Consider the following 25152-nt stretch of genomic DNA (forward strand, 5'->3'; position numbering starts at 1 on the left):
ATGGCTTAAATTGCTGTGATTTGTGATCAAGAAATGAATATGTATTTTTATTGCAGTATTCATTATACAGAGCACAACAAGTTTTGCTTAAAGCAATTCCTATATCACTTGATATGAATGTTATATTGTATTTTGCAATGCACAACTTCTTGAAGAAATATTTTACAAAGAGATTAAAAATGGGAGGTTTTAATGTATGCTTCTAGCACTCATAGATAGAACCAGTCTATTTCCATCTTTCTCCCTGGAGCCACTTTGACACTGGGCTGACATGTTGGTGACAATGCTTCATAAAAGGAGGCTTTTGCGTTCTACCTTATACATATTCTGGTTAAAGTACAGAGCCAAAAATTGAATGAGAGAACTCATGGAAAGCAGAAAAGGCTAAAGGCAATGCTTTTATACCAAGGTATTGGAAGGAAAAGGTATATACCAAATGGCATTATCTTTAGAATGAAATGATTAGATGAATTAAAAGCTCCTCAAGTAGGTGCAAATTAGGACACACAAAAAATAAACTTTTTCCCACCAAAAATTTGTGTGAGCCAGTATCTAGGGCTTTCCGATCCCACTGTTTGTCTGGCCTAACTTTCCTCTCTTGCTGAAACTAAGTAGCCCCAGGACATAGCGGTCTTTGGTTCAAGCAAAGGTGGCCACTGACCAAGCCTGGCCTACTTGCAGGGTGGCCAGACACCATCAAGAAAGTCTGGTACAAAGGGATCGGCCCATTAGCCTAGAAGTTGTCTCCCTTCTCAATAGAAACTGGAAAATTCCTAGAGGACTGGAGAGTAGGCCATGAGTGGAGGCAGAGCAGCTGGTCCCCTCAGCAGCATGGTACCAGACCTAATACGCACTTTAAGTAACAAGCCGTCTCTGCTCTCAGCCTTTTGGATGGGGGTTGGGCTCATTATACCCTAAGCTCCATAGGTTGACATGTGATCTAGGCCTGGTCAGGAAGAGTCCCACAGCACCTGGCCCCACTGGTTGATTCCGGGATGGGTATGTGACCCAAGTCTGAAGCTTTGGTTGCAATTATTAGGAACAGAACTTCCCTTCCACAAGGATAATGTAGGTCTGGAGTTGTTAGGGTTCTAGGGAGTGACGGGAGCCAGGCTGAAAGCTAAGCCAATACGTCTGAAAGATGGAGAGACAAGTTCTGGTTAACATCATGTGAGATCCTAGATGTAGCCATACTTGACGTTGTTTAGCTATGAACTTAAAAAAATTTCTCAATAAACTACTAATTTTATAATAGTTTCAGATTTACAGATAAATTGTGAGGATAGTCCAGAGTATTCCCATATACCCCATACCCAGTGTCTTCCATTGTTAACATCTTATAATAGTATGACACATTACACTAAAGCCCATATTGATACATCACTAACTGAAATCCCTGCTTCATCGAGATTTACTTGGTTTTTAGTCATTGATCCTTTTCTGTTCCAGCATCCTATCCAGGTTACCACAGTACAGTTAGTCATCATGCTCCTTTGGGTCCTCTGGACAAAGGCAGTTTCTTAGACTTGCCTTGTTTTTGGTGACCTTGACAGTTGTGAGAAGTAGGGGACAGGTATTTTGTAGGATGTTCTTCAGTTGGGATTTCTGATGTTTTTCTTATGATAAGACTGGTTTATGGGTTTTGGGGAGGAAGGCTGCATAGTAAAGTGCCATACTCAACACATTTAATCAAGGGTATGCCATCAACATGACTTATCATTGTTGATACCAATCTTAATGACCTGGGTGAAGTAGTGTGTTTTTAGGTTTCTCCACCATAAAGCTACTCTTTTCCCCTTTCTATATTGTACTCTTTGGAAGGAAGTCATTTTGCGCAGTCCATGCTTACCGCAGGGGGTATTATGCTCTATCTCTTGTGGATAGGGTATCTACTTATTCTGGAATTCTACCACGTAGATTTATCTCTTCTCCCTCATTTATTTATTCAATTACTTATTTCTGGTGATTGGTATGGACTCGTTTTATACTTTGGTTTTTAATTCAATACTTTCAATTTATTTTTGTGACTCAAATTCTTCCAGCTTTGACCTTTGGCTTGTTTGTTCAGTTGGCTGCTATGTCCCCTTGACATTCCACATCCTTGAATGTGTGTGTGTTTGTGTGTGCGTTTGAGTTTTGAGCACTTTCTTACTTTCTGCACTAGAAGATGCTCCAGGCTCATTACTGTACATTCTCTGCCTCAGTTCTAGAATTAGTCAGTGCTCCATGGAGCATAGTTCATTTTATTGGGGAACAATATTAAAAACAAAGATCTGGGCATTGGGTGTAACTATGGATTTTTTAATTACTTGAACCCATTCATCCTTTCCTTTTCTTCCCTTAAGTATTTTATTTGAATTTTCTATCACTAGAGACAATTTTTAAAAAAATTAATAGAGATACAAAGATATAAAACAGAGCTCAACCATCTCCACTCACCTTCTCAGTTTTAATGCAGAGCAGCCCTCCTCTAAACCCTCCCCTTCCAGCCCGGGCAGCCTTCTCCCCATCATCGGAGCAGGGACAGGATAGAGCCCGCGCACCACACAAGCCACGTGCTTGTTCTGCAGCAACACACTGGTGCTGGGCTGGCCTAGGTCTCCTGTGCATTGCTCGCTGCCTTCTCCATTTTTCTCTTAGAAGCCTGTGTTCTATGTGTTCATCCCCCCACCCCCTCCATGTTTGATGACCTCAGTTCAAGCCCCTTACAGCAGAGCTGGCTTGGAAATCTAGTCCAGCAGGCCACAGATACAAACACTGCGCCACCCTTGCTTCCACTGATAAGCTGGCGGGTTGAGGTGCCTGCTACACAATGCAATTCATGTCTTGGTGCTCCGTTTGCTGAGTGAGGCCCCCGTCCCTTAAAATGTTATATTACAGGTTTCTTGAAAACTTAAAAACCTTTCACTAGCGGGACTTTTTCTCCTGCTATTCTGTTCTTTTTCTTCATTGAACATATTTGCAATGACATGTTTATTTTCTATTTATTCCATGCTTTTACTCCTCAGTCCACTATGAACTTCACCAGAGAAGAGGAAGATCTGTTTTATTCCTCACTCTACTCCAGTCTCACCCAGCACAGTGCTTGACACATAATAGGCACTCCAGAAATAGTTGTTCAATGCATATATGAATGAATGAATGAATGAATGAATGAATGAATGAATGATCAATCCTGGACCCACAGCCTCCTCACTACCTTAGGATCTGGAGATACAAGAAACCAGTTCATATCTCACCATAGAATATGACAGAATGGTGTCAAGGGGACCCTGGTAAGGGAGTAAGTGATGCCATGTAGTTTAGGATAGATGGAGGATCAGAACAGCAAGGGGAATAAGGCCTCCCAGCCAGGCTTGGAGATGACTGCAGTTCCCCAGGCAGACACAGGAGCAAGAATGGGAGTTCTGAGAACAGCATTCCAAGCAGCAAGTTAGATATGAGCAAAGACAGGGAGATGTCATAGGGTTTGCATCAAGATGAGAGGCCTGGAGTAGCTCTAGACAAGGGTGAAAGAAGGGGTGGAGGGCCTCAGGGTGGCCAAGGTCAGCCCTCAGGGAGTATATAGCAGGGAAGTCACATATTCTGATCTGGGTTTCAGAAGGATATTTCAGAAGGAAGTAGGGATGGACAACAGAGTCAGGAAACCTGATTGGGACATGCTGTTGTGGGCTCGGACCTGGTTGCTGGGTGTGGGAGGGGGGCTAGACAGGCCTGACACTGGGGCCATGTCCGCACATTTCTAAACAGTGGCAAACACCAGAGTATCTCCTGAGGGGGGACAGTATGTACCTCTCCCTACTCCGTGTTCTAGAATTTTATGCTAGAAGCTTGAATTCAACCATGATGGGAGTACTCACACCACAAAGATTGGCAAGCACTTAGGGCTTTCTTCCTTTTCTTTTCTTGTTTTTTTTTTTTCTTTTTTCTTTTCCTGTAGAGCCAAAATACCACTGCCAGAAAATCAGTCAGCAATTCTGAAAAAGAAAAAAAAAAGAAAATGTATTTATGCTTTGTTCTCTTTCCACTGCTTTTGGGTCAGGTTCTTAGGTGGGTCTGCACGTGGGGGAATTTGGAGTAAATTGGCTGCATAAGAGGTACTTGGACCTCATCATCATGAGGAGAAAAGTAAGGTCTATCTTCTTAGAAAAGAGGACACAGTCTAGATTTAATTCACTGAGTCTGTTCAGTGTTTTCTTGCAATTAAACATAATTTACAGCTAATAATTTCTCTTACTCTGATGGAGGTGGAGGGGAGAAAGAGAGGGAGAATGGGAGAGAGAAGACAGAGAGAGACACAGAGAGGAAAAAGAAAAAAAAAAGGAAAGAAAGGAAGGGTGAGAAAGAAAGAGAAATAAAGAAAGTGGGGGGCAAAGGGGGCAGGCAGGCTGTTGTCCCTCTGGCGCTATGAATTATGCACCACATCCTTGGGGCTCTCTAGTCATTAAAACAAAGCAGCAGCCTTGGACACTGAAACCGTTCTATAAGCCAACCCAACCCATTGCTTAAATGCCAAGTAATAGATGCTATTATTACCTGTCCTCCGTTTTACAGATGGGAAAATTGAGGCCCATGGAGGTTAAATAGCTTCTCCAGTCACCCTCTTAATAAATCACCGAGCTAGGTTTGGAGGGGGGACTTGAATCCAATTTGTGTGACTCCATGGTATGCTCTCTTCACTACTATACAATAAGGCTTTCACCCCCACAGAAAGCATAGTGTGGTTCTCAGTGAGTACATTTGAACACCCACTCTGGGTGTAGAGTCATTGTGAAGAATAGAGAAAGTGTCCCTGTCCTCAGAAACTGGCCCACAGTGCATTTACAGACAAAATGAATGACAAGGTGGGGGCCTGGGGACAACACCCGGGCCCAGCTGACGGGTGCTCCTTGAGACTGGGGACTGTGTCCTTTTATCTTTGCATTGCTGGTACCAAGCACAAAGCCCGGCCCAATGCACATTTACTCAGTGAACAGCACGAGCTTGTATTTGAAGGGTGGATTAGATCTTTCTTGCCAGAGAGTAGTCTAGAAGTCCTTGCAAAAAGGGAGAAAGGCTGAGCCAAAGGTTTGCTGTATGTGAGGAACAGAAAAGGAGCCGACAGGTGCATCTGGAACAGACTGTCACTTGCTGCATCCAGCAGGACACGCCGCCAAGCCCTGTCCGGACTGTTTGTTCCAGACGCCCTTCCTCCAGCTCTGAAGTCCAGATCACAGCAGCAACGCCACTCGCAGTGAGTTACAAAGCTTCTGATGACTGAGGAGCTCCTGATGGATCTGCCCAGTTACAGGCAGAGCTTCTTGGCAGGGGATTAACAAAGAAGGGAGAACAAAAGGATATTTTTAAACTCTGATTCTTTGGTCAAATAGATACAACAACTAAGAATGGCAAGAGTGGCTTTGGGTGATTTGAAAGCAAATATTTCCTTTTTCCTTCAGGTTCTAAAGCATAGAGCCATCTTTCGCTCACTCCACTTTGCCTTCTCGATGCAATCAGCCACTGAGTCTTATGCGTTTGTAAAATACATCTTGCAGCCACCCTTTCCTTCTGTTTCCATTGTCTTGGCCTAAATTGTGGTTGGATGTTTGCTCAAAAGCCCCCTTAGAAATCACAAGTGTGGATCCCTTGTTAGGGAAACAAGAGCATGAAGCCCAGGGATGGAGTACTTTCTGGAAATGACAGGTTAGGGCAGAGTCGGGGCCACGACCAAGCACTTCCCATTTGCAGGAATCCGCATTATTTTCAAATGGGTCAGCCAGGGTTCTTGGCCTTAAGTAACAGACACAGACTCTGATGACCTTAAGTGAAAGAGACTTAGTGGAAATATATCAGAATGGCAGGGGCCTCAGACTCTGAGAAAAGCACGGGCCATGACTCATGCTGCCACCATGTCATCAGGACATGCTGCCTCTGCATTATTGCTCTTGCCACAATGCAACAGTGATGTTCTGACCTCTAACTGTCCCCTCTCTGGCACCGAACGCTTGAGTCCAGGGGCAGTGCTTGATTGTCCTTGCAGTGCAAAGTACACCCTGGAGAGACCCCCTGGACCAGACTTCCCTCAAAGGGACATGGGGGAAACAGGTGAGGCTATGGGAAGGGAATGGATGCTGGCAACAAGAATACCAAGAAACTGAATGCTGCCTTTCTGGGGGGTGGGGTGCCTTCCCTAATGAACCTTCTGCCTCTGTTTTTCAGAAGCACTTGGAGTTCATCTGTCACACAACTTCATACAATTTGCAACATGTGACTTCAAAATCTCCAGTGGCATAAAGATAAGAGCCCATTAACCACCATTCAGAGCCTGCTTCATACCCTCCCCCCACTTTACCGTCATCTCCAGTGGGACCTCACCATAGCTGTCCTCGAACCCTGTTCTCTACCTCATTTAGGCTGGTTTAGTGGTAGCTACTGGTCCCATATTCACCTCTTTACTCATGTTATTCTTCTTACCTCGAATGTCCTCCCTCAGCTCTCAGCATCATCCAAATCCTATATGTGATTCAAGAGGCAGTTCAAGTTCTACCTTTTATGACAGGACCTCCTCAAACAGTCTAACCAACACAGAGAGATGTTTCCTCTGCACCCTTACCTTCACCTCTCATTTGACAATCATCTACTCTCTCAATCTTAGTGCCTGGCCTAGAGGAGACTCTCAGCACATATCTGCTGAATGAATGAATTGAATCTTTACTCACCCTTCAAGGCCTAACTCAATGTCATTGCCTCTAAAAAGCTCTCCCTGATCTCCAGGCACAAATTAGTCCCTTGCTCTTTGAGTTTCCATAGAATTTTGTCTATAGCTGCCCTACAATACCTATTACCATGCTTACTAATCATTTGTTTGTCAACTTGTTCCTCCATTAAACCATAAGATTCTCATAAACAGGAATCACACCTTATTCTTTTTTGTACATATTGTATCTGGCACATTCTACACCTGTGCTGTCTGATATGGGAGTCACCAAGTACATGTGGTTATTTAAATTTAAATCATAACTAATTAGGGGCACCTGGGTGGCGCAGTCGTTAAGCGTCCGCCTTCGGCTCAGGGCGTGATCCCAGCATTCTGGGATCGAGCCCCACGTCAGGCTTCTCTGCTAGGAGCCTGCTTCTTCCTCTCCCACTCCCCCTGCTTGTGTTCCCTCTCTTGCTGGCTGTCTCTCTCTGTCAAATAAATAAATAAAATCTTTAAAAATAAAAAATAAAATAAATAAATCGTAACTAATTAAAATGAAATGAAATAAAAGATTCCCTTCCTCAGTTGCACTAGCCACATTTTAAGTTCTCAAAAGTCACATGGGGCTAGAGCCTCCAGAATTAGACAATGCAGATCTAGAGCATTTCCATCATCACAGAACATACTAGTGGACAGTGTTTTACCCAGCATTCACTCTATTATAAAAACAGCCATCATTTGAGAGTTCATTGTGCTCATGCATTGTGCTAAGTGTTTTATGTACACTCATTTAATTCTGAGGACCACACTCAAAGGTTAATACTAGGATTATCCTTATTCTATAAATGAAGAAACTGAAGCACAGGAAAGTTAAGTAATTTGGCCAAAGTCATACGATGAGTGGATGGCAGGGCCAGATTTTACTATTCTCATAGGCAAGTCTACACCCATAACCACCGTGCTTTTGTTCAAGGAAGTACAGTATAGCATAAATAAAACGGCCTCATAAGTCCCAATTCAAATTCTAAGCCCCACCCTCACATGTCAGCTATTAGACCTTGGAAAAATTAGTCATTTTCTCCCTAAAATGGAGATAATCCTAATCATTTCCTAGGTTTATTGTGAGGATGGGGTGAAGTAATATGCATGATGGGCTTCATATAGTGTCCACCACACAGTAGGTTCCCAGTGGATTTTAGCCATGTTCTTACTCAATGTTTTACCCTCCAGGGTGTTAAGAACTTCTTAGTTGAGTTTTAGGTATATAGTAAACCTTCGCACATATTATTTTATATGACCAATCCTTATTCTGAGATATTACCCTTTGTTCTTTCCCAGTATTTTTTAATGTGGCTTTTACAAATCCATCGACTAACTGCCCACTCAATTTGTGTCCTGTTGTTAATGTAACATGACAGGGGTGGAGGGTGGAAATAAATGTTACCTTCTACAGCTAGGAAACAAGAGTTCTACAGAAAGGAAGGAGTGAGCGCAGGAAAGTGGTAGAGTTTTAACAGGAGAATTTCAAGCATCAACCCTGATAGGGGTACAGGGCCACCTTTCCTCCTTAATGACTTAGTCCTCTGGACTGCTTGAAAGAAGGCAAACCTAATTCTTACTGACTTGACAAGAACTTGCAGTGACTAATAAATGCCACAGTTCAGGCAGGCTGTCACCATACCAACTGGAAGGTCAGATGAACAAACATCTGAGAATGAATCGAATTACACAAAATGAAGAAGAAATAGATCTACTGCAAGGTGAGTGAGCAATAAAAGGATGAGATGGTTGGGTTTCCAAGGACAAAACACTTGGAAAAACAAAACAAAACAAAACAAAACTGTTATCTCTCTAGGCTCTGTATTGCTTTTTACCAACATGCTGCTTTTTCACATCTCTGGGACTCTGTTCCTAAACGTTCCAAAAGAAAATTCTGAATTGGGAGAGTTTCTGCACAAGTATCAGAAAATCTACCTCAAATGAGCTCAAATAGTGTCAAACTTGGCCAACATTACTTGAAGTCTGGATGTCAGCTAGAACTTGGGGTTGATACGATCTAGTGGCTCCAGCTCTGTTCTTCTGGGGTTCTCTCAGGTCACCTATTCTGTGTGTGTGCTGGCTTTATCTGGAGGCTGAAAGGGAGATGGTCTGTCATTATCCTGAATTTCACATCTATCCAAGGCCCTGGGGTGGACTGGATTATTGCTCAAAATATTTATCACCCTCCCCATCACTCCCAGGAAAAAGCAGACTTTCCCAGTCCATTGATGTTGGGCTTGACTATCTGATACACTATGACTTCATGGCAGATGGGCTTGATGTAAAACTTAACCATGTGACTTTCTTTGGCCACTAAGATGTTGGTAGATGTGACGGAGCCTAGGCTTAAGCTATATTATGTATCTCCACTGGTGTTCTTACAACTCTGCCATTGCCTTGAGAACAACATGTGTAGGCTAGTTCACTAGTCCTGGGAAGAAATGGGAGACTTTGATATAGAATGCTAGCTAGCTTAGCTGATTTCTGGACTCATTAGTGAGCCCAGCCAATGTTAGGAGAACTGAATTGCTCTAATTAGAAAGGCTTGGACCAACTAAGTAGATGCTTATTGCTCTATGGTGTTGAGGTTTTGTGGGTTTTTGCTAAGGCAGCATTTTTGTGGCAGTAGTTAACTGATAAAAATATATCCAGATCAAAAAGGGACTCTCTTCTGAAATTTTTCACGTAAGATTAAGACAAAGTTGTCTTATAAGCACCCAAGAATGCCTCTCCTTTCATTTAATTGGTCCAAATTGGGTCACATGCTCAATTAATGGCAAGGGGGGTGGGTTTTATCCTCAGACAAATAAGGTCTTTTCTTGGAGGCCAGCTGCCCCTAGTACATGAGCCACGTTGAGAAGGAATGGATATCTGAAGAAAATAAGAGATCTGTTTACAGGAGGAAATGGGTATTAAGATGGCAACATCCTCTATCCCTACCTCTCTCAGGCCTCAGGGCAAGCCTGACTCATCTATGAAACTGCCAGAGCCCTCTAATCCACCTTCCTCCTTGCTCTTTCCTGTAGAGTCCAAATTGGAGGGCTCTCTTGGTACAGAAATGAGTATTTTCTTGTGTATACACGAACAATGAGACTGAAGAAAGAGAAATTAGGGAATCCATCCCATTTACAATAGCACCAAAAATCATACGTTATCTTGGAATTAACTTAACCAGAGACGTAAAGGATCTATATTCTAGAAACTACAAATCACTCTTGAAAGACATTGAAGAAGACACAAAAAGATGGAAAAATATTCCATGCTCATGGATCAAAAGAATTAACATAGTTAAAATGTCCACGCTACCCAGAGCAATCTACACTTTCAATGCTATCCCGATCAAAATACCAATGACATTTTTCAAAGAACTGGAACAAACTTTAAATTTGTGTGGAACCAGAAAAGGCCACGAATTGCCAAGGAAGTGTTGAAAAGGAAAAGCAAAGCTGGGGGCATCACAATGCCGGATTTCAAGTTGTACTACAAAGCTGTGATCACAAAGACAGCATGGTACTGGCACAAAGACAGACACATAGCTCAACAGACCAATGGAACAGAATAGAGAACCCAGAAATGGACCCTCGGCTCTTTGGGCAACTAATCTTTGATAAAGCAGGAAAAACATCCAGTGGAAAAAAGACAGTCTCTTCAATAAATGGTGCTGGGAAAATTGGACATCTACATGCAAAAGAATGAAACTTGACCACTCTCTCACACCATACACAAAGATAAACTCCAAATGGATGAAATTCTTTGATGTGAGACAGGAATCCATCAAAATCCTAGAAGACAGCATAGGCAGCAACCTCTACGACATCGGCCACAGCAACCTTTTTCATGACACAACCTTTTTCATGATAGGCTGGTGATGGGTAGTAAGGAGGGCACGTATTGCATGGTGCACTGGTTGTTATACGCAACTAATGAATCATCGAAGTTTACACCAAAAACCAGGGATGTACTATATGGTGACTAACATAATATAATAAAAAAATATTATTATAAAAAAAAAGAAATGAGTATTTGCACATTACCTCTCAGGTAGCCTCAAGAGTTTTGCTTTCAACCACTGAGTTTTGGTTTCAATGCAGGTATAGCAAAGTGGTTGAAAAACTGGACTCCGTAGTTAAATCTGGCTTCAAGTCTTGGCTCAACAATTTACCAGCGCTGTGACCCAAGGAAAGTTATTTACCTTTTCTGTGCCTTATTTTTCTCACCTGTAAAATGGTCAATAACAGTACTGACTTTACATGTTGTTGGGTGAATGCATCAGTTAGTAAATACTTGTGAGGTTTTTGTTTTGTTTTGTTTCTCCTATGAGAATGATTGGGAAGATTATTCCATAGCAGGCCATTCAGCACTCATTCAGAGTTTGAGGTGTGTTAAAATTGTCTAGTCAGACAATGAAATATTCTTCAGAAGTCAAGGAGGCATGTTTCCTCTCAGGAAAGCAAAATAGAGTTCCATAGTGAGTCAATAGGGAGAGAAGACATAGCTTGTCGTCCTCTCCCAGTCCTGCTGTTAGTTCTGTATTTGGTCAGGCCCCTTTGGGTGTCTGGTAATGAAAATCTGTTTTGGCTAGGTTAAGCAAAGAGAATGTCACTGCGTAGGACATTGACTGTCTCATGGAGCTCCAGGGCAGCAATGCAGAGACTGGAACCAGAGCCTAAAGCATCATTAGAATAGTTTGCATTCTTCTCTACCTCCTCCCTGCAGACCATCTCTCTCTGCTATCTTCACGTCATAACTTGGTGTCTCCATTTTTGTAATGTCATAATTCCTGTCACTCTCAGAAACTGACCTCCTGTCTCTTAGTTCCATTTCCAAATTCTGGGGAAAAGACTCTGTTTGGCATTGTTTGGATCAGATATCCCTTCATCCCTGATGTTACTGCCCACCTAGATGCCAGAGACCCACCTCTAAAGGGCAGGTACCATCTCATGAGAAAGGGAAAACTGCAACCTGGGCATGCACTTCAAAAAGAGCCCAGTAATGTATTTGTCCTGTTTAAGAATGGCAATCTCTGCCCAAGCCCCAAACCGCCCCTGCCCTCTATAATTCTTATGCAGGAAGTCTGGAAAGTGATGTGTAATTTGGTCTGTTTGGAAAGGTCTCCATATGATTCTAATGATTAACAAATTAAGGAAATTCTTTCTTGGAACAGTTACAATATGGTGAAAAGGAAGGAAAATAAGATTTGGAAAAAGAGGTTAAGACTGAATTTTTCAGCCCAGAGAAAGTAAGACGAAGAATCTTTAAGCATACAGAAGGCTTACCTACAGATATACCCAGCTGTTTTCTGTCTCCACAAAGAGCAGTACAAAAGCAGGAGGTTAGATATAAGAAGTATTTCTTAATAGGAAAAAAAATTTTTAATAGAAGAGCTCTGTGTCTCTGGGGAAGTCTCAATGTGCCTGAGGGTGCATATATAGGCCAGCTGACATTTCAGAAAGCTATTCATATAGAGTCTATAATCCCAGGGCCAGAATCAGAATCAAACCAGGCTCAGAAATAGAAAATCAGCTCTTCCAAATGGGGCTCCAGTTACCCAGGAAAGGAAAGGAGCGAGGAAAATGTCTCCTTCTAACCTTCTCTAACCCCTCTACTGGGCTCAAATTGCACACTCAATTCCTTTAAAGGACAGGAGACATATCTGTGGTTTCATTCAGTAAGCAAGGAAGGTGGTGGTGGCCCCAGCCCCATCTCCTCTCATCTCCCAATCTTGACTCCAGGCCTAGATACTTTCATGGTCCAGGGGCCCCTCTTCCAGACAGACATGGCCTGGTGATCAATGTGACAGTAGTGGTTACTGTATGGTTTGGCCCTGCTGGGACTACAGGTGTTTCCATGAAAAGGGGAAGCCAGGGGTGGCATCAGGCCACAACACATCATCCAATCAAGGAGGCAATAACCAGGGCAAAATCTGCTGACTCCTAATTCTCTCACTCTGTCATTGGAGACCCAATTGTGCTGTGGTCTGAATAATTGTATCCGCCCCCTACACCCAAATTCATGTTTGAATCCTAATCCCAGTGTGATGGTACTAAGTGGCAGGGCCTTTGGGAGGAGATTAGGTCATGAGGGCAGAGCCCTCAGGACGGAGATTAGTGTCCTTATAAAAAAGGCCCAAGAGAGCTCCCCTGCTCCTTCCTCCACATGAGGACACAGCAAGAAGTCAGTAGTCTGTAACCAGAAAGGGGCTCTTATCAGAACCAGCCATGCTGGCACCCGATCTTAGACTTCTAGCACTCAGAACTATGACAAATAACTTTCTTTGTTGTTGTTTAAACCTACCCGATGTGTAGTATTGTGTTACAGCAGCCAAAACGGACTAAAACAATCCACCTCTTGGCTATCCATCTGATGGGACTTTTGTTGTCAGGGCCTATTTCTTAGAGGCTTGATGCGGACCTGTCAACTTTCCCTCTTGCTTTTCTCTCTTCTCCAGGCTGCAGCTGGTGGGTACACTGACTCAGGCTTATTCTCCAGCCATCTTGCTACCCTCCCCCCTCCTCAACTTCTGTTGCTGGTAGCTGGACCGTGGTAGATACTGGGATTTAAAGCTGTGAAGGAAAAAGGAACCAGAAGGTCCCATTTGGATCTTAAGTCTTTACCAGAGCTCAACAGTCAAACAGCTATAGATAAAGTGGTAGCTTTGAGCATGTTCTTGTTCCTGGGGTACGTAATACTCTCCAGAAACTCACAGGAGAGGGCAGGCGGAAAGTGATTGGCAAGGCGGGATTCTAGCATTCCTGGATCCGAGGGGTGGGGTGGGGGGTGCGGTAATCATCCCATTAAAAACCCAGCAGAGTCAAAGTTTGTGAACACTACAACTCTAGCTCTCTGGCTAAGGCATTTGGGGAACACTGCGTGGTTGTTAACTGTACTTTCTTTTCACAGTATAAAACGACATTTGGCATTTGTTTTTCTCATCTTCACCTCTCAAGGGAAGAAAGAACTTCAAAGATCTCAAACATCAAAGAATATAAGCAAATTAACCTGAAATTTTGGAGCTATGGCCTATGCTTCCTCCTGCTGAATCACTGTGGATCGTTTTCTGAACTTCACAAAGGAACCTCACGAGGAAAGGGGAAAAGAATGGTTTCCCCAAGTGCCAGACCAGATGGCCAGAGGTCCCTAGACCACTGAGTTCTTCAACGGAGCTACAGCACTGGGGGCCACACTTTGTCCCGCTCACTGCCCTTGCCTCCAAACATGCCCTCAGGACCAAGAAAGGAGTTTCCCCAAGGGAGTCCCAGAACTTGCATTCCTTTAAATTTTTCTCAGGGAGTCTTTCTCAGTTCCAACAAGCTTGGGAAATGTTCTGTCCATGTTCTCCTTTCACCCTTGTACATTCGTGAGACAGTTGAGCAAATTAAAAGCACTGAGAATTTGTACAATCAGATAACCCTTTTTGGCTTTGTTATCTCAGAGAATATTGCAGCTTATCTTACCACAGAGCTCTTTTCATTATTTTTAACACAATTCATATTAAGATTCTGTGAAGCCAGCATTCTACCAAACACAACTTAGAAACACTGGCTCATACCAATGTCTTTAGTTCAGAAAAGGAAGCATCTACCTTGCACAGATTCTCTGCTTCCCCCCACCTTATTTGACATCTGTTGGTCTTGCTGTAATACTTGGACTATAGATTTTTACTGTTTTATAAAGTGCTCTTTACTATCAGTTTTTCATGCCAAATTGGCCTCATGATTAGGGGCTTGATGGTATTTCAGGCCATCTAGACATGGTTCAGCTTTAGAGTTGGGGCATTTAAACAAAGCCCCAAGAATCTTTTTATAAAGACATATGGATCTAAAAAGTTAAGGCAACAATCTCTTTAGAAGCCCATTTAGAAAAACTTGCTACCTTATTTCACTACTTAGTTAAAATACCATGTCTGAAGAAAATATATGTAATTTTCTTTGTCAGTATCAAGAAATGACAGTAATTGTAATTTCCATGAGTGGAACAATCTGCTATGGGAAAAATGTGAATACTCTTAAAAGTCTAAATCCTTTACAGGGTGTGGCAATATCCTATAATCTGTCTGTTGGGTTCGAATGTTTTCTTTTAGATTCTGCCGTATTTATAATTCTATTCACAGCTCCAGCACCCCTGTTTTGAATGTGTCTCCTGGAATTGAAATTTGGAGCCATTTATTGCCGAGGCAGAAGAGGGTGAGAGGTAATCATTCCTGACTCGTGATCGATAGGGTCATCCTCCAGCCTATCAGAGACGCCCTAAAAATGGAGGGTGGCAAGGGTGATTTTTCTCCGCTTCAGTTCAGTACGGCTATTACAGATATGTAGGCACTAAATTAGAGACGCAGGTGTGCTCCGGGGTATACATCATGTTTGGCTCCTTGTGGGGTAAGCACTCCGGAGCAGACAGAGAAGCGACCACACATCACTCGCTGACACAATGTTGGCAAGATAGGTTGATGACTATGTGGTGGTCAGGGATGGGGGGCAAGCCTAGCTGAGAATGTGGGCAAATGGGGAGGGGACTAGAAATCGGTATTTACGGCAGAGTTTATCCCCAAAGTATAACTCTGACAAACAGTCTCAAAATTGCCCATTTATTGTTTCTGTCAGACATTTTAGGTCTGCTGAAAGGAAGCCTGCTGATCCTGACAAGATCAAAATGACCCTTGAAACCATTTGATAATGGGCTGAACTCACAGTACTTCGCCCTCTCTACACGGTGCCTTTCTGCCGGAATGTAAGCAGCAGGAAGGGCAAGTGGCTCGCCACAAAATCCACGCAGAAGCGGAAGCGCGTGGCTTCCCAAGTTGGAACGTCTTTGGTGAGAAATTCTCCATGTCCTGCGCAACATTTCACAGAACACTGTTCGCTTTAAGCCCCACGGCCGCTGTCACCAAGGAATACCTCAAGCCTTTTCTCTCAGCATGGAACAGTTCACCAGAATAAGGTCATGGAGGGTTTCCTCCAGCGCTGACGCAGTGAGCTCACGGGGCAGGTTGGCCACAAACTTCCCACGGATTTTGCAGAGGAGTTGGACCGGGCGGGTGCCGGAGGACTCCTACAGACAGCGTACAGGAAAGAGCTGCCTTCTGCTGTGAGGTCTGGACAAAGCTGAACCACCTTGAGGCCCAGCCCAATCTGGAGTTTGGGTCAAAGGACCCACAACTGGATACTGCCCCCACACCCCAAAATAACTGAAAGATGTTTAAATCTCCAGAAAACACGGAAAAGAGATTGCATTCATTTCACACAGGAAAACTTCCACAAATCTTTCCCTAAGGCACAGCTACATAATCTGTAGTGCCCGATGCAAAATGAAAATGTGGGAACCCTCGTTAAAAAACTATCAAGACTTTCCAGCGGGTGACAGCAGAACACAGAACAGAGTGTGGAGTCCTTCTGAGCCAGGGCCTTGTGTGACTCAGGGCGATAGGCCCAGGAAGCCAGAGCTGCCCTGAAGACCTTTTCTCCTTCCCTCTTTCTCTTTCTCTCATTCACTGTTCCCTTCCCTCTCTCTTTTTCTCCCTGTCTCTCATTCTCTCCCTCTCTCTCTCCCCACCCCTTCTAACACAAGGGGACTATCCCTAAGTCTTTGTCCTCTCCCTCTCCAAGGTCAGGGTTTCCCCCACGTTCCTTCCCAAACCAGGTATGCAGAACCCTCCATAGGCTCTCTCCAGGTTAGCGCCATCGCAGCTCCTTATCATGCAGCCCCTCTTTGCCTCTTCCTTCCTTCCCCCATTCACCAGGCCCTGCTGCGTGCTGCAAAGAATGATATTTTCCCCCCTTGGAAAGAGACAGAGAGAGAGAGAGAGTGAGTGAGCAGGGCAAGGAAGGGCAGAGGGAGAGGGAGAGAGAGAATTTCAAGCAGGCTCCATGCCAGATGCAGAGCCCGATGCGGGGCTCCATCTCATGGCCGAGATCATGACCTGAGCCGAAATCAAGAGTAGATGCTTAACTGACTGAGCCACCCAGGCGCCCCAAGAATGATACTGAGGAAGCTAACCACATACAGTTATGTGGTTATATATATATGTTATACACACACTGTCTTCTTTATAGGCAGAGGCATGGGGGAAAGATTTAAAACACTTCACTTTTAGTATCTTTATTAGTATTTTATTCATTAGTATTTATTAATCACTGATACATATTGCTTGTTAACAGGTGTTGGAAGCTGTTCATTATCCATAAAATGCAAATGTCACTGACCTCTAGTAATTTTTATTCTAAAATAGGCAATGGTGATGACAAAGAGTAACTCTTGAGCCCCCACTATGTGCTAGAAAATATGCTGAATCTCTTATATACATTAGCTTCTTTAGTCCTCACAACCATGTGAGGTATGTATTACTATTATTTCCATATGAAGATGAGGAGCTGGAGCTTAGGGAAGTTGTCAGCTTGCCTTTGTTCACGAACACACCACCTGGTTCTCGAGCTGGCCTTCCTGCTACTCTCCAATAAGCTATGCGAACGAATGAGAACAATTAGCTCTCCTTCCCACACTGCCTCTCTGATGGGTGTACAATTGGGTCCTTAGTATTTGCTGAATAAATGAGTGTGTGAGTTAGTAGGTAAAGGAAGGAGATGAGAATGAAAAAAATGGAAAATGGAAAAGAACTGGCCAAGTCTGGTCAGTGAAAGAGCTGAACTGTGTGTGAATTCCAGTCCTGCTTTCATCCCACCATTTACAGAGGTTTGAGTAGCAAAGGCTGATAATCCACTTGGTTTTGCAGGAAAATCTGGGTCCAGTTGATTTTTATACATAGCACCAACTAGCTGCTCAGCAAATGTTCTTTTAAATGAATTAATTTGAAAGGAATGGAATTAAATTAAATTAGAACATTTTTGTAAGAATCTGTCTTTAAGCTGAAGGAGATGTAATGTAGATTAAACAGACTCCACCACTCTTTATAAGTGCACAAAGTAACCGTGGACAAAGCCCAAACAGTCACACATACCTGAGCCTCAGGCTCAGGGAGACAGAGAAGGTTCCGGGCCTCCCCATGCCCGGCCTGCAGAGTGCTCATTTGCTAACGTGATGAAGGAATTAAAGTCCTTAAATGCTACCGCACTTCCATGAATGGATAGTAAATAATGTTGCTTTAAGCTACGGTAACTGCTTCATGGGGATTCTGCCTCATCTTTATGGATGTTTTGTCATAATTTCTAGAATTATAGAAGCCATCCCATGACTCCATAGATTGAAAAAAAACAATATACGAAGTTTTTCTTCCCTCTCAGCTCACAGCGCATAAAGCAATTTTTCACTGCTCTGAATCAGAAAAGAAGAATTTAAATACATTTGCTTGCACAAAGTTCTGAGTTGGGCTTAGGAGAGAAGGTCTGACAGGTCTCAGTTCCTAAAGAAAAATACAGAGGCTAGGAACAATGTCCCACACATGGAGACCCAGATGGCCTTGCAGCCCAGCAGCTGCTGCCTCACCTCGTGCCCTGAACCACCAAAGGAGAAGGGGAGGCCATGTTACTCTCAACACCTGGTATTGGAAACATCTCCTCTTCCTCCTTTCCCCTCTCCACACCCTGTCCTCTGCCGCCCTATCCCTCCCATTATTCCCTGTAAGAATTTACAAAACTAGAGCCTACCCAGGTTCTAACACAAGCCTGTGATATGGGAGAACATCACTCGTTTTGGATGCTACTCCCCACCCCCCAACACAGACACACTGTGCAGATACAGAGAGCAAAGCACAGCCCAGTGAAGTGGCTCTTGTGGTCCTACTCAGGCAAGAGCAAAGCTAGGGCTCTCATCCAGGATATTTAAACCTCCATTTCTGTAAGCTTTTTGTTTTTCCAATCTGACCCTCAGACTCAAGTTCCAAAATCCCACACAAGTAGACTCAGTAAAGATAACAGGAACCTGTATCATCACTGTCCACCCCATTATTGAGAGCTTACAATGTGTGAGGAGAAATAACATGCTGGAGGTCACACCAGTAGTACAAGGTCACACAAGTAGTGTGTTGTGGAGAAGGAACTCAAGCCGAGCTCTGTCTGACCCCAAGACTATGAGTGTAACCACTCAGGTACGTTGCCTTTCAATAGAGACGTTAACCCTTCACAAGATCGCCATTGGGGGATTGTGTATGAAACTCTGATCGTTTACAAAGAAAATCAATTACAAAGAAATCATTTACAAAGAAAAGAGAAACTGATCAGCTGGTTGGTCCATCCTGTGGGCGTTGCTCACCTCCCAACTTCCATGAGGGGAGATCCAGGCACTTGTTGCTGCTTCCCTCCTTAAACCAGGCGAATACACACACACACACACACACACACACACACACACACACACACACCAGAATCCCTAAGGGTGTTTCATAAATTCTTTACTTCAACCTCTACTGAGTCCAAAGGATGCTAAGTTTTTGGTAGCAGCGTCTCGCCTCTGTGACGTGTCCCCCATATATTTTGTTGGTGGCTCAGACTCACTAGAGATTCATAGAACCTCCCCACAAAACCAGCAGGTTAGCTATAGACCCTCTCCTTCACATTCGTTTCCCACCTCACAATCTCCCTCTTTCCTTTCATCTACTTTTCTCCTCCACTATGACACCATCTCCTCTTTGTGAGTCGGCAGTCATTATCTTTCCTACCAGTTCTGCTCCGAGGAAGCAGGGAGTTTCCAATGATGAGGATGAAAGTAGGGATAGTGGGTAGAGAAGACACCACTATACTGACTGGGCTCGGGGTGGACTATTTTAAAGAAACAGTATGACATATTGCCTTGCAGAGGGTAACTTCCTGGTAGAATAGCTTGTACACCTCATTATCTCCATCCTTTCGTGGAGTTGCATTACAAACATTCCCCTCCATTGTTTTATCCATGAGAAGTACCAGGCTCCAGAGAAGGAGAAAGAAGAAAAAATAATCCTATCCAAGCACAGTATGTATGTTAAACTAACTGAAGTGGACATTTATTATTTTGTGGCAACCCAACACCATTTTTTCCTTTAGTAACAGCACCCCGATTTTCTTTTATAGCTTAGGAAAGACATCAAGGGCTCCTGACATCACTTGAATTATGTTATGCCTGAAGCCATATCTACCCAGGGAATATTCAGTTGTAAGAGCAATAAAATCCTTTTCAGTTTTAGCTGGCTTGAGTTTGGAAAAAGAACCACCAATGAAATGTTTTTTTCTTGAAATTTTAACTTTGGCCAGATCTTTCTGGCCAAGACTCTATGGACATTTGCAGGTCATCAACTGTGACATAAATCGCCGTGGACAGCAAACGAAGCTTAGCTTTTCTGGTGGTTGCTACTGTGGGACCAAGAGTGCTTGATCAGGGGAGGGTGGTCCTTGAGCCAGAGGGAGGGCTCTGCTCCTATTATGACTTTTCTCCTGCTATAAGTCATGAGCATCCGCAGAAGGGCTACTTGCCACTTGGGCTAAGAACACATTCTTATCTGCCCAAGGTGGGACCCCCAGCACCTGCATGCAGCTGCCAAAGACAAGCCTAAGGAAGAAGGAACAAAATGAAAAGACTGCAGTGCTGGCTTCACAGCACTTTCAGAATACATCTCATTGTTGTGAGCAACAGGGGTGCCTGGAGCACTTGTCAGAACCAAACCTCCTAATTTAAGGCAGAAGGCCCCTGTGCTTGTGCATTCTCTTTCTCTCTCCTGCTCTCTTTCTGTCAAGCACCCCCCTTCTGAAAAGGCCAGATCCACCTCTAAGGGGATCGTCCCCAGGGTAAATGGCCAGGTATCTGGGTATTTCTTTATTTAGCCACCATCCAAGTTTTCTTTTCCTTTACCCCACAGCCTGGTTACCAGGAGTAACCAATGCAAATAACAAGCCCCTGAAGCAAGCCCCAGGAGGCCTACTGCTCAGCGGGCTCAGCTAGAATCCAAACTGAGCTTAGAGACATGATCCAACTTGTTCTGTAGATAATTAAGTGCTCCTGAGCTCTTCTTAAAAAAAAAAAAAATCCAACAGCATCCCAAAGAAAAATCACGAAAAGGATAGGAGGCTTTATAAGACTCTCTAGATGGGCTTTTGTCCATAGGGGGTGAATAGAAAATCTGTTTATTTATCCAAACAGCCTATTTTGTATGTTTGACCTGGTGACCAGAAGAGGTTAGTGTTATTTGGGGGGGAAGGGAAATGGAAGTTAAAGGGAAAAAAAAATTTTTTAAGTAGCAGTGGAAGCCTTCAGAAGATTTTTTTCAGTCTAAGCTTAAGAGGATTACAGAACACATGGAGCCAGATTATAATAAAAAACAAGGGGGAAAAAAACAGGGACAGCAGAGGGAGATTATAAATACATAAGTACTCTGGATTGTGTTTACTGTCATCCCATCCCTCTTTTGCTTGGTCAGCCACTTCCCCTCCTTCGGATGTGAAGTAAGTAATTTTCTCTAAGGGAAGCCTTCTCTGGCCTTCCAGAAAGGATCAACTCTCCTGATCACTCCCATAACCCTCCTCAGAGTAATTTTTCTTTGTTTCTGTCACATTACAATTTAACATTTGTGCAATTATTTAATTGATGTCTCTATTTCTCTGACTAGATATGATCTCTCTGAAGGCAGGAAACGTGTCTATTCCTATTGGCTTTTGAGATCCCTGTGCCTAACATAGCAACTGACATACGGTAGGTATTCGATAAATATTTGTTGGTTCAATGAATGTTTCAATTGAATAATTATTCAATGAGTGAATAATTATAAAATAAATGGGTGGGTAACACTGTCCTTCATTCCTGAACACTTTCTGGCCAGTCATTGTAATATGTCCTTACGGAAAAGATTAGTTATCTGGGAGTCTTACTTATAAACTATCACCTGTTCCTACTGTGATCTGAGGAAGTGACTTGGCCTATGTCATGATTTATCCAAGGTGATCGAATGATAATAAAAATTTCTATATTGAATTTGAGCATCAATGAGGTTAATAATTGCAGTGGATCTAAACAGATCAAATATGTTTAAATCCACAAGATCTAATGATTTTTTAAAGGAAAGAAAAACTCTAATAGGTCATCACTGGAGGATACTGGTGAGCTAATTCATTATTTCGAAAACTGGAAAATAAAGGGAAAGATTCAAATATTTATCTTGCCTTTCCTATGTACCATTGATTAACCACAGATGAGAGGAAGTTTGGTTTAATAGAACTATTCTAGAAAATACAGATTATAAAATATTTAAATATAACCATTTTGAAACTCTTGATCAATTAATTGGTTGCAGCAAATCGTTTTTTCCAAAGAGCCATAATAATATTTAGATCCCAGAGCCATGACATCAGATAGGAGTCATTTCCCCTCTCCTTGAAATTGGAGGACCTTTTTCTCTCACTCATTCTTAGAGAATGGGAAGGAGTTTACCATTTTTCCCCAGTAACCCCTGCCCAAACTGAAGGAAACCTGAAATTCAGAAATCTGTGGGACAAACCTTGGTTACTGGTGTGTGTGTGTGTGTGTGTGTGTGTGTGTGTGTGTGTGTGTGTCTGTAACTTTTCCCCCTCTCTTTCTGCTACATGGCCCTGGACAATGATGCATGCACAGAAAATATGCAGCAGAGTGGGCCAAATAAATCCCCAGTTTTCTGAGTGGAAGATGGAAAAGAAGAGCCATGGGGAACTAAAAATATTAGGAGACCGTAGAGAAAAGGAGGCTGGGAAAATGAACTCATGAAGTTATTTATGAATTCTGGACTTATCCCAAGTAGCTCATGCATAGATCTGACCCTAAACAACATACCTTAGTCAACCACCTAGGTCCCAGCTGGGCTGCTGGGGCTGCTATTCGGTGATCTAAATAGCAATATAAAGTCTTTGAAAATGGACTTGGCATTGAAACCACAATCTCCAGAAGGCTGTTTGGAACAAGTGATCTAAACCTAAACAGTTTAAATGCCTACTAGAACAAAGCTTCTTAACATTCTTGATAGGATTTAAATAAGACCCAGAGTCTCATAATATTAGATTCAAAATGTCCAGTATACAATACAGTGTTACTGAGCATTTGAAGAACCAGAAAAATCTCAATGGAGTTTCCTAAAATAGACCAGCATAAATATGGCCAGTTGACTTTGACAAAGCTGCACAGGCAATTCAATGGAAAAAGGGTAGTCTTTTCAACAAACGGTATTGGAACATTTGGACATTCAGATGCCAGAGGGATGGTTAGAAAGACAGGTAGACAGATCAATCGATCCCAATCTAAACCTCACACATTATGCAAAATTAAAGTAAAATAGATCTTAGATCTAAATGTAAAGTATAAAACATTTTTTAAAAGCAGAGGAGAAAATATATCTGAGCTGGATTTACGCAAAGCGTTTGTAGGCATGACAACAATAGCACGATATAAAAAGAACTCACAAAACTCAACGGTAAGAAAACAACCCATTTAAAAATAAGCAAAAGACTTAAACAGACACTTCATCAAAGAGGATATACCGAAGACAAGCATATGAAAAGATGTTTAATATTATTAGCCATTAGGTAAATGCAACTTTAAACCATAATGAGATACTAGTACATATGTAACAGAATGACTAAAATAAAAATCCGATAACTTTAAGTATTAGTCATCACGTAAAACAACTAGAACTCTACTATATTGCTGGTGGGAATGCAAGATGGCACAGCCACTCTAGAAAAACGGTTTGACAGTTTCTTATAAAATTATATATTCAATTACCATGTTACTGACTAATCCCACTCCTACATATTTACCCTAGAGAAATGAAAATGTGTGTTCATTCAAACACTTGTACATAAATGTGTACATTGACTCTATTTATAATTGCCAAAAGCTGGAAACAACTCAAATCTCCTTCAGCAGGCAAATGTATAAGCAAACTGTGGTACATCCATACAATGAAATACTACTTAGCAATAGAAGGAATGAACTATTGATACAGCACCTTGAATGAATCTTAAAAGCCTTGTAATAAATGAAAATATTTAGTTTCAAAGTATTACACACTGTATAAATCCATTTATGTGGCACTCTCAAAAAGACAAAATTATAGTGACAGAGAAAAAAATCAGAGGTTGAAATGAGTTGGGGATGGGGGAGATACCACTATGAAGGGTAGCAAGAGGGAGACTTGAGGTGATGGAATTGTCTGGTATTTTGACTGTGGTGGTAGTTACAAAAATCTATACATATGTTATAATTCATAGGTCTATGTACCAAAAGTGATAATTTACTGTATGTTAATTTAAAAGATTTAAAAAAACAACAACAACCCTCCAGACCATTCCCTTTCTCACTAGCAGACCCCTAAGTTAATATCTTAGAAACAGTGTTTCTTAAGAGGTTACTATAAACAAACAGCCGTATTACTATCCTAACTTCTACTCCAGTATATTCTGATGCTTTTTTCTGTACTTTATTTACGAACATATGATTTATTTAAATTTGTCTTACCAAGGAGAATCACAAATTTAAAGAGATGCTCCCCTCTCTCCTCAATGCTCACAAAATAAATGCCAGTCCACTCATACTTGCTCTTCAGTGACACCATCCTGGTGATAATGAAAACACGATGAAGGGAAGCCTTAAAACCACAGGGAAATGCTCTGTTTGAGAACAGCAAAATGTCTCAGCCTATTATCATTTCTCCACTGGCTGAAACAGATTCTGCCCAGAATGCAATAGGATAGCAATTGGAAGCAGAGATTTATACCAAAGGCTAATAATATACTATAGTTTTTTTAGAGCAAGAGACCCTGGGCCTTAGTCCTAGGAGAGAAACTCTTGAGAACTCGTCTAAAGAAACAATGTTTGGAACTCTCTGGAAATTTTAAATGACAAGTACAACCATGGCAGTTTCAATGTGTGTTCCCAAATTCTTTGATACTGCTCCCTTAAAGAGGAGGAATCTAATTCTCCTTCCTTTGAATGTGGGCTGGACTTAGTGACTCACTTCCAACAAATAAAGAGAAAGTGACAGCTGTGTGACTTTGGAGATAGTTATAAAAGCCACTGTGGTTTCCTGTTCTCTTTCTCCTCCCTCTCACTCTTCCTGGATCACTAGCTCTGGGGGAAGCCAGCTGCCACAGGGAGAGGCTCATACAGAAAGACCTTGACCTCCAGCCAAGAGCCAAGTGGCTGTGCCATCTTGAAAGTGGATCTTCCAGTCCTGGTCAAGCCTTCAGATCATTGCAGCCCTACTGCCCTAACCACCACCTTGTGAGAAACTCTGAGCCAGAATGACCTAGCCAAGCTACTCGTGAATTCCTAACCCTCAGAAACTGGGAGATAATAAATGTTGGTTGTTTTAAGCCACTACATTTGGGGACAACTTGTTATGCAGCAACAGATAACTAACATAGCAACTATGCTAATGTTAAACTGTTCTTTTTGTTCGAAAAAGAGAAAAAGAAAGGAGGTAGGAATTGAGATAAGGATTCAGTTCAATATTTTTATGGAGCCAAATAACGCTCAAGTTATCTGGACTTCTT

General features: G+C 42.5%; 1 long non-coding RNA gene across 4 annotated transcripts in view; it reads right to left on the minus strand.

Annotated features, from left to right (window-relative positions):
- LOC123798808 (uncharacterized) overlaps positions 1–25152 on the minus strand; it is a 587079-nt gene that overhangs the window by 265511 nt on the left and 296416 nt on the right. For all 4 annotated transcript variants that reach the window (XR_015726659.1, XR_006781406.2, XR_015726658.1 and 1 more), the window contains exon 7: positions 3861–3977. This is a non-coding gene — a long non-coding RNA (uncharacterized LOC123798808). The remainder of the gene's footprint in view (positions 1–3860; positions 3978–25152) is intronic.

The sequence above is a fragment of the Ursus americanus genome, chromosome 14 (genome assembly GCF_024610735.1).
Source record: "Ursus americanus isolate L20-20 chromosome 14, mUrsAme1.1.p, whole genome shotgun sequence".
In the NCBI taxonomy this organism is placed as follows: domain Eukaryota; kingdom Metazoa; phylum Chordata; class Mammalia; order Carnivora; family Ursidae; genus Ursus; species Ursus americanus.